Below are 10,084 nucleotides of genomic sequence, written 5' to 3' on the forward strand. Positions count from 1 at the left end.
TAGTCATCTTGTATCCTTCTCTGTTAGCGTAATTTCCACATGGACTCGTGCAGATTAGGATCCGGTTTTGAGTGACTCACTCTCCAGATATTTATCTCTGAGATAAATGTCAAAAATAGTGCCTCCAAAAAGCAAAAATGAATGGTGGAAAAAGGAAAATTTTATAAAATACCATATTTATTTTTCAAAGAAAAAATCCAGATTCATGTTCATCATCCTAGTTAAGATTAGCAAAACCAAAAGTTTTGGGCCCAATGTCCATCGTTAGATAATCTAAAAATTTTGGATCCAGAATCTATATTTAAGGTGGAAAGATGGATTTTGGAGGGGAGACGCATATAAACAAGTGAGTCGGCTCACTCAGCGGTTGGTTTGCGTTCTATTTATGCACGTTATTAGAAGATGTCAAATATTTAGCTGTAATTAATGCAATCCTTGGCCTATTTAGGTACATGTCCCCCTTGAAATGGGGAAAGGGGTTCCTCTCAACCAAGTGTGAACAATTTTAAAAACCAAATACATGTTCTTCATCCCACCATGTTTCCCAGCTTTCCTCACCCTTTACTCCAACACCACCTCGGTAAAAGAGCCAGTTCGTCCAGTCCTCAAAATCCTCAACCACCCTGGAATAATTTAATATGTTATAGTTGTCAAGATGTCATGTAACAGGAACTCCATAAATCAAAATTATATGCTTACTTCTTCCATTCAAAACCAGAAGGATCGAAAAGATAGGGAGCAAAAAGCCATGATGGTGCCATGAACCAACTGCATATTGTGAGGAGGATATAAGCTAAGGTACCAACTTCATTATATTTATATGCAAGGAATACAACTAGCAAGAACGCAACCTCAAATCTACAACCAGAAAATACAAACTTTAACATCAAGACTACAGCCTTCAACCGGAAAATACACAACAGCAGCCAAGAGCTGCGTTTAACAAAATTTAGAAGAGCTTGTTGAAAGTGGCAAAGGAATAGAATTGAGGCTTTCACAAAGTGACTACGGGAGTATAGTCCGTAATTTTCAGCAAATTTTATGTGACAGAACGACAAACCCTCTTCCAGTTGCTTGATAATGAATACATGGACACGGAGAAACAAAAGAATATTTGGAAAGAGCCATAAGCACTAACCCTCGCACCACCATGGAGAATTGTTCGACCAAAGTAGTGAGTCCTTGTACCAAGGGAAAATGTGAAAAAGACAGAACAAAGCTGAACTGCTTAGTAAGAAAGCTGACAATGGCCTGCAACAACCACATGAACATGTTCACAGAGCAAATCGAAACAAATGAGTAAACAGTAAAAATCCATTCCAGCGTGCACCATAAAATTTTAGACATGGCTAGCCTAAGAAGGGTACAACCAAAATTGGGGATCTGGTTTATATATAACTTATAGAGAATTAACAGAGAGAAGCTCTACCATGATGGATTGTCCTACAACCAGCCAATTTACTTTCTATAATGAACCATTCTGATTATGGTGTGTCATGGATAGTCATGTTACTTCAAAAAGAGGTGATTCGGGATTTTTTATGATGGGAAGTGGTCCAGTGTGGGGTGCAACTTATGCCCATGTGTTCTCAATGCAAAGCACTAACAAATATTCGCATATGAGTAAATGCCTATTCCATCCACAATGTGGACTAAAAATAAGGGTTGAATCCATCCCATTTGGATCTGGAAAATGCCAAGCTACCATGATAAGAAAAATATCCTTTTCCCCTCTCGTGAACCCACTAATGAGAAATGTTGTAAAAAAATCATTTTAATATGCTTCTAATAGTCATGGTATATTAAAAAGAACCATGTGACCATGAAGTGAAAACAAGTATCCTTCCACTTCCTTCAAGGTGCAACTATCATACCCAGATTCCAACATTTATCCAAGATTCAAATCCAAAAGATAAAAAATGGACGTAAATGTCACTACGAAAACAGATCCTCTTCACAACACAGAAACTAGATGAACATTTCTCATGACCTCTACCTAGTTGCTACTCACAAATTGTAGAGCCTTAATGAATCCCTAATTGCCTGTATGAGTTATATTTAGAAGATTATCAAACCCCAGCAACCCATATGATGGACATCCAATGGATACAAAGTCAAACTCGCTGGGCTTGCAAAAGGGTGGTAGAAGCTGTCAGATTCAGGTCCAACCAGCCTTGACCCAAAAAGCTGCAGATGTAGCTAAGTTTAAGGTGTTCCATAAGGGGAGGATACTAGACAAAATGGAAGGTACCGTCATGGAGAAATCTGCCTACCACCACCTGCCATCTACGATTTTGATCCAGGGAAGAGATGCCCAAAACTCCTAGAGACATGAGGCGGAATGAAATCTTTAATCCGCTAATGAACGGAGTATCCATCTTCAAAAATTCTTTTGCTCCTCCCAGCCAAATACCGCAAAAAACAGTATGGGAGGCACAACCTCAATAGCAATCTAACCTTGAGGAAATGAAAACAAGCTGGTTTCTAGATGCTACTTCATTTCTTCTTTCTTTGAATGTTAACAGTCACTGATCCATACACTAAAGACTCTGGCAGCACGAGTTTTTCTTGATGGTCTTTTACTACCCTCTGCTACATTTGAGGTACATTCAGTCCTGAGCAAGCATGAGTTTCTCTTGATGGTCTTTTACAAGCCCCCAATCCTGCTTCCCCTTGTTGCCTCTAAAACTTCCATTGGAGTTTAATTTCACAAGGTCATTAGAAGGTGGCAACAATTGGCAATCTCCCTCTCGGTAGCCTACTGGTCACAATGTCCTGCTATTTAGTCTCAACGCCGTACCTAGAGCAACCCCAGAATTGTTTTTAAGATTTAGCTTAGGAAGCTAGTAATTTTGATATGTGTTTTCATTGTTCCTCCTGCTTGCTTATTATTGAAGAATCTATTATTGTGCTCTAACCAGGTAAGCCATATTACAGCTATGATGGTAAACTTCGGATTAAGCCCATCAAAGGTCCAACCCATCTGGAATGACCCAGAAAAGGCCGAATATTTTAGGACAAACCCCAATTCACACACACCGCGCTAAAATGTAAAAACAGGTGGTTGACTGATTCTAATGCCTGTTTACATAACAAATGTGCAATAGGGATAACCATACCACACTTGATAAGATGATCCATAACGCGAACCTTGTCGAGACTGACCACCCAAGTGAACACCTGAGTCTTTTGTGGGGGCAGGGACAATCCAGACTTTGGGGGCAATGGAGTTTGGAACAACACATCGTGTCAGGACCTACTACACAGACTTTGCTGAAAATATAACATTGTTTTTTAGTAACCAATCATCTTGTCCTCCGATTTAGATATATGGTAATGTTCCTGAAGTGCTTAAAGTAATTCTAACAGCTATTGGAATTTGTCTTCGAGAGGCCGTTTTAGGCATGGGGTCCATACTGTCCAAAACCCAACTTCCTTCACCACTTAGTTGATTTTGCTTTCAGGGTTTCTAACCAATGAGATCAGGACGCGGTATTGTTCCTTAATAGCAGGGGACCATAGCCAAGGGTCAAACCAAAACATGATTCTTCTTCCCATCCCCACCTTGATATCTGATGTGTTAGACTAACTTGTTTCGATATCAATTAATCCCATGCCTTGCTGGTCACCACTTCCAAAGCTGGTTACCCAGTGTCCCCATTCTCCACCATCATTTTCTTGACAAAGCCAAGTTGGTTAAAAAGAAAGTTTGCATTTCAAAGCATATTCAATGAAAAGCAGCAGATGGCAGGTCTATTGCTTTCTTAAATGGTTGTCCATTGGATAATGCTATGATCCCAAGCGGTCAGTGTGATTCTTACATGGCTAAAAATTCATATATGCATGTCCGGACTTAGGCATTTTGATGAACTTGGGCTTGCTTGTGGTTGTGTGTGTGTACTCCAAAAAAAAAAAACTAAAAAAAAGCTTTGGCTGGCTTGCGGGCGAGTATGAGAGAGAGAGGGAGGGAGGGAGGGAGGGAGGGAGGGAGCAGGAGAGCATTTACCTTAAAAAAGACCCTGCTCCAAAATGAAACCCAAAATCATGGGAACTGCTGTAAAGATACCAATCTAGAACAAGAACTGCGTGTTGTGGGCCGCATTCAAAGCAGTGTTGAACCCACAAGACTTTGGCCTACTCCAGATAGTGCCTGACAAAATAAGTATTAGTTTCAAGGAAAACAATCGGAGAATATACGTACATGTGCTTTTACGTTTGGTTGGGACATTACAAACTACCAATCTGAAAATTTTACATAAAATAAAAAACACCTTACCAAATATATATTCCCATATAGAAATATATATACAGTCAGCACAGTCAACTGCAAAATATTGAGGATGAAGGTTACCATTGGCCATTGCATACACAATCACAAAAAAGCGCAACAAAGACAATTTTCTACAAAGTGTTGAAAAGCATCATACCATTGTACAAAAGTAAAAGCCGACTGTGGTATAGTAGAAGGAAAGCATGCGGAAGAAATCAAAGAGTTGCCCAAGTCTATACACATCCCTACTAAGAACTTGTTCACCATTCCCAACAGCCACTTTTCCTTCAAATGAAGCAATTTGATTCAGCCCAACATCTCGTCCTTTGCCAACCTTGCATTATTGAATAAGAATATCAATACATGCAAATCGTTTTAGTGCATTAAAAAGCTACATCATATTTATTAGGGAAAGGAAAAAGTTCATCAATTTTACCTGAATATATTCATGATGGGTCACATTGCCTGGCGCAATGTTGAGACCTGCAAGCAACCATAGTTAAGTGAATGAACCAACAAATGGTGAAACTTGAATTCTTTCAAGCTATCAAATCTGCATATCTTTTTTTTGAGAAGGATTGTATTACTATAAATTGTTGTTACAAGTTGTGGCCCCTGAGAAGGGGAACTGTATAATCAAGAGGAAGTGAGAACAAAAACAGAATGCTCCCGTCTACAATGGGAGCCTAAGAAAGCCACAAATTACTTGGGCAAAGGGATTGTGGCTCCCTCTTTGGCCCGGGCAGCTGCAAGCGTGTGGCTCTCTCTCAAGAAATGGTTCCAAGAGACAGCAATCCCCGAGCCCAACTGGGCTATTTCTTCAAAGATCTGAGAGAGGGTCCACAGGTAGGAGTCGGCCGAGGAGACCCACCGAATGACATTGTGTGAGTTTCCTTCAGCTACCAAAGGTACGGACAGGCAATGAGTAAATAGTTCAATCCCTTCAAGGAGGGCGAGCGCTTTTGCTGATCGACTTGAAAAGGAGCTCAAAATCTGGCCCTCCCTATTCCAGAAGAGACCACCAATACCAGTAGGTCCAGGATTTCCCAGAGGACGCCTGTCAAAGTTTAACTTGATTGCCCTTGGTCTAGGTGGCGTCCAGAAGGAGGATTGAGGTACCCTGTACTACGAGAGATAGCATAGGTGTTGCCAATCACTGAGAAGAGCCGCTGATTGGACCCCTCTTAACTACTTACGATTGGCTGCCCAAAAGGACACCAGGGATTTCATTTTATGGAAGAGAGAATCGGTGGACCTGAATTGGCCTTGGAAGATGAGGTTATTGCGCTCTATCCAAACCATCCAAATAAGAGCCAGGGTGGAAGCATTCCAAAGGAGAATGTCTGACTTCAGCCAGGTGTACGGCTGAAGAGAGGAAAAAAGGAAGAGGGATAAATAGTGGTATGACCCACTGCCTGTGGAAGAGGATGAGGAGGCGACCCCACAGAGCAACGGCAAGTGGGCAATGAATAAACATGTGGTCATTAATTTCCTCTGTTTCAAAGCACATCGTGCAACGATTAGGCATCGGGATCCCTCTCCTCTGAAGTTGGTTGACCGTGAGTGCTCTTTGATGGAGGACCAAGCAATTGAAAAACTGAATTAGTGGAAACCAAGCCTTGGCAGCAACGGATGGGGGATTAAGGGGAAAGGTGGGAGGCTGAATGAGCTTGCGATATAAGGAGAAGACCGAAAATACTCCCGAGGGAGAAGGGCACCAAATGAGCCTATCACTGCACATAAAAGGCATAAAGGTCGAATCCATGAGCGAGAAAAACTCGAGGCACTCAAGCATTTCATCCTCGGAGGGCGACCTTCTGAAGATTGGAGTCCACAGTTGCCTATGATAGAGCACTTGGAATACATCTGAGACTAACTCCTGCCTATTAAGCATCAGCCGAAAGAGAGAAGGGAAGCTGTTAGAGAGAGAAGAGGGACCCAACCATAGGTCACACCACAATTTCGTCCGCAGGCCTTCGTGTGCACGCACACGCATGTTGGGATTGAAGATCTTGAGAATGCTTTGCAACGCAGCCCAAATCCCTTACGCCCTTTTATAAGACCAAGGTGGCAGCCAATAGGCAAGTGGTACTTCTGCTAGAGGACCGACTACCATAGATGATTGGATTGCATGGCAAAGCGCCACCACCATTTACCCATGAGGGCAATGTTGGTAAACTTAAGATTGCAAATGAGGGCAATGACTGTCACCAGCATTCTTAAGAGAGACATTTGAAAAATTGAAATACCTGAGAGGGTTGCCTTAATGTGTGTAGTTCTACCAGTCGGTGATAGGAAGTAGCCTTTCCAATATGCAAGCCTATGATCAAACTTGTCAATGATGTATGCCCAAGCACTAGGCATAGGTTTGCCTATGCAAAGGGGGAGTCCGAGATATGACGAAGGAAGGTTCTCGATTGCCCATCCCCAACTCTCGACAAAGTTGATCATGGAGCAATCCTGATCATGTTAGACTTCCCAAAGTTGATCTTGAGTCCCATGGTCCACTCAAAGATCTTAAGGAACCGGTGAAGGATGAAGGACTATTGGGCACGCACTTAAAGCCGTTAAGCACGTTAACACTGTAGAGGCAGGAATGGATTGGCTAAAGACTTCCGCGACAATAGTAAAGAGAAAGGGGACAGTGGATCACCCTGGCGCAAACCTCTAAAATAAGGGAAGAAGCCCCTAGGTGAGCTATTGACTAACAACAAAAAGTGGGGGCTTGTGATCATAGGCTTTGTCCCAGTTAGATTTCACAATAAGGCCAGAAGACTTGGGTTACTAGAGCACCATCAAGAATCTGGCGGTCTTTCACGAAAGCACCATGTTGAGGACAAATAACAAGACTGAGCACTTCTCTTATTTGAGATGCTAACACTTTGGCCAAAATCTTATACCAGTTATTTAGGAGGTTTATAGGTCCGAAGTCCTTCGGTTCCTCTGGCCTTTCAATCTTCGGTATAATAGTGATGAACAAAGCATTGAGGGCTTTATGGACGATGCCCCTAGCATGGAACTCCTAAAAGAAAGCAATGGCATCTTGTCACAAGACATGCCAAAAAGTGCTAAAGATGGTGACCGGAAAACCATCAGGGCTGGGGGCTTTGTCTTAGCCAAGATCGTGAATGGCCTTGAGAATTTCCTCTTCGAAAGAAGGTTGCTCTACCCAACTAACCTTCTTGGAGGGGAGAGAAAGGAAAGAAAGATTACTTAGGGTATGTTTAGGGCTGAGAGGGGCAGAGACAATATTTTGGAAATAGTCGATCAAAGCCTTCTGAACCTAGGCTAGATTCTCAGAGATAGAGTCAAGCACTTCGATGTTTTTCCATGCACACCGTACCTTGTAGAAATGACCTTCCACCACTAGCCAAAGGGCTATAGGAATAAAATCTAGGTCCATGATTTCGACCAACACCTGCATAGCTCCCATAGGGAGTAGTTCCATCGATTTCCAGTGTCATTAATGAGCCACATGCCTTACCCAGGGTGCAGAACGTTTCTGCTGTCCAAATGTGGAGAGGGATGTCGAAAAATCTGACCCACACTTTCTGAAGTTTGAATGCCCCTTCCTCCAGGGGCCAGGGAGAAAGAAAAAGTGAGGCTCCTCTAAACTTCGCAAGGTCGGTCTTTGCGTAGATGGGGACAGAACTTGCCAAAGGAAAGATGAAGAGAGTCTTCCCAGCTGAAAGTCTCCTGCAACTGAGGTCGGGACAACCCTAAAGTCTTTGGGCCCATCTCTCGATACCCCTTAGATAGTCTGATAGAATGAACCGACGAGAGCCACTGATAGCTTAGCAGAAATTGCCAGGACAAGAGTACCAACCAGCACAGAAGGGCAAGGCAGAGAGAAGGGGTCGGTGCAGTGGCAAAGCAGGGGGGATCGAACGATCCAGGGGACAACACTAAGGGGCTGGGCAGGTAGGGATGGGATAGAATCGAGGAGTGGGAGGGATTAGCGAGATATGCGTACTTGGGCAGGAGCTTTTCTCTCCCATGGCACCCAAAGCTCCCTAGGCAGAGCAGAGCAGAGCATTCATTCTTCTTCCGAGAGCCCATCAAATCTCCATATCACAGAAACATCTCTATACTCCTTGATAACAAGCAATAAAAAAACATAGTAGGGATTCTATCTAGAGGACATTGATCAACTGAGTGACAATAAGATCCATTTTGTGAAGAACAGTTAGCAAGAACCATAACGTTTTTTTTTTGGAAGAAGCAAGAACCACAACTTTAAGCCCTATGAGCCTATGGAGTCCTAGGCAAAGACACATGCCCATGATGAGAATCAGTCTATATTGGAATTAGAGCACACCATTTTAAGAAATTACGTAAGACCTAAACCCAATTGTGATGACATCAAATACCAAGATCAGTCAATTAACAGAGGTGGAGATACAGTGGATAATCATATTTAAAATTAAAGAAACTTCATGTCTTTTCTTCCTTTAGAACAGTTCCCAGTTCAATAAGCTAACATGGGTGTGCATGCAGGTGCCACATAAGAGTGCCTTAGTGCATCAGCATGTGCACAACATAATGGCGCTAATTGCCTGGCCCCTGCTCCATCAAGGCTGAATTTTAAAGTGCTTACTGTGAAGTTTATGGTTTAGGTGGGTCTTCAAGGGCTCAGATAGTGTCCCCTTTCTAACTCAAGGGGGAGATCGAGGTCGTCGCAGTTTGCGCAGCTAGCTTAGAAGCTATGTACCCCGACAGAGAGACCTTTGGCCAGCTGAAGGGGTTGTTGAGGAATCTCGCGGACTAGGGAGTTGTGGCTCTCTTATGTGAGACCTCAGTGCAGAGGGATCTTGATGCACGCATAGCCTCTTTACGAGGGAGATTAGCTAAGCAACGAACCTTCATGCAGAATCATTAGGAAAAGGAGTGGCTTACCGCCAGAAATGCTCACTCTATCGAGGAAGAGGTCGAATTCTCCCATCAAATAGTGGACGTAGAGGATGAGATTGCATCGCTGCAAGTCCGCACGACTAATTTGAGAGCTCACCGGCATCAGGATAGGGAGGTGATAGCCATGAGGCCTTATAGATTGGAGCATTTGAGCTCTGATGTGGAGGAGGTCCTCAATTCGTCTGAGAAAATTGCTAAGAGCATTTCTTTCTTGAAGAGTGCAAGCAAGCTGCGTTAGAGGATGCCGGGTACCTAAAGGTGAAGATGCGCGAGGCTCTTAATCATTTTTTTTAAGTATTTTTATTCTATCAACAGGCTTTAGAAGCTTGTCAAAATTTTGAAACCTCTTGACGTGTGAATAAGATGGCCATCTTTTTCTTTTCTTGTCTCCATGCTCGTTTAATTGATGGTTTGCTTCGTCCGCCTGCACTTTGCACCTTATCTTTTCGCCCTCTTGGGGAAAGACATGAGGGAACGAACTCAAAAGCCTAATGAGAAGGCGTTTGAATTCTTTTATGACTATCATGAACGCCCACCAGGGTTTTCGTTGCATCATCTTTTTCTTTTTTCTTTTTTTTGTGCGGTAGTTTTAAGGTCATACCACCGTTACCATGGGGAGGCGTTTTTATGGTCTTGCCTTTGAGACCGTTAGTACGTCGTGCTTTTAGGATTTCTCACCCACGTAGGGTGTATCCTGGATGGTCCTCCATGATGTCTCAACAAGCTTTCAATTTTAGCTGCTTTTGTAATCATATCAGAGAAAGTGGTGGAGTTGGAGGCCTCAACATGTAAGGAGATTTACCTCCTCATGTTTCTTATGCATATTTACTTGGCTTCCATTTCTCCGATGGGGTTGCTATAGCACATAGCCAGGTCTCTCTACCTTTGTATGTACTGACCACT

At 42.9% G+C, this 10,084-nt stretch overlaps 1 pseudogene across 1 annotated transcript; it reads right to left on the reverse strand.

The window, feature by feature from the left end:
- Nucleotides 1-395: 395 nt before the first annotated feature.
- On the reverse strand, nucleotides 396-7,718 carry LOC18445720 (callose synthase 9-like; annotated as a pseudogene). Its single transcript, XR_016050408.1, has 10 exons — nucleotides 7,614-7,718; nucleotides 7,056-7,292; nucleotides 6,520-6,730; nucleotides 4,707-4,753; nucleotides 4,510-4,604; nucleotides 4,310-4,401; nucleotides 1,139-1,224; nucleotides 991-1,080; nucleotides 700-858; nucleotides 396-623 (listed from the first exon to the last, which is right to left on the reverse strand). The product of XR_016050408.1 is annotated as a callose synthase 9-like (transcript).
- Nucleotides 7,719-10,084: the final 2,366 nt, after the last annotated feature.

The sequence above is a fragment of the Amborella trichopoda genome, chromosome 2, assembly GCF_054954075.1.
Source record: "Amborella trichopoda isolate Santa Cruz 75 chromosome 2, AtrichopodaSantaCruz75HAP2 v2.0, whole genome shotgun sequence".
NCBI classification, from domain to species: domain Eukaryota; kingdom Viridiplantae; phylum Streptophyta; class Magnoliopsida; order Amborellales; family Amborellaceae; genus Amborella; species Amborella trichopoda.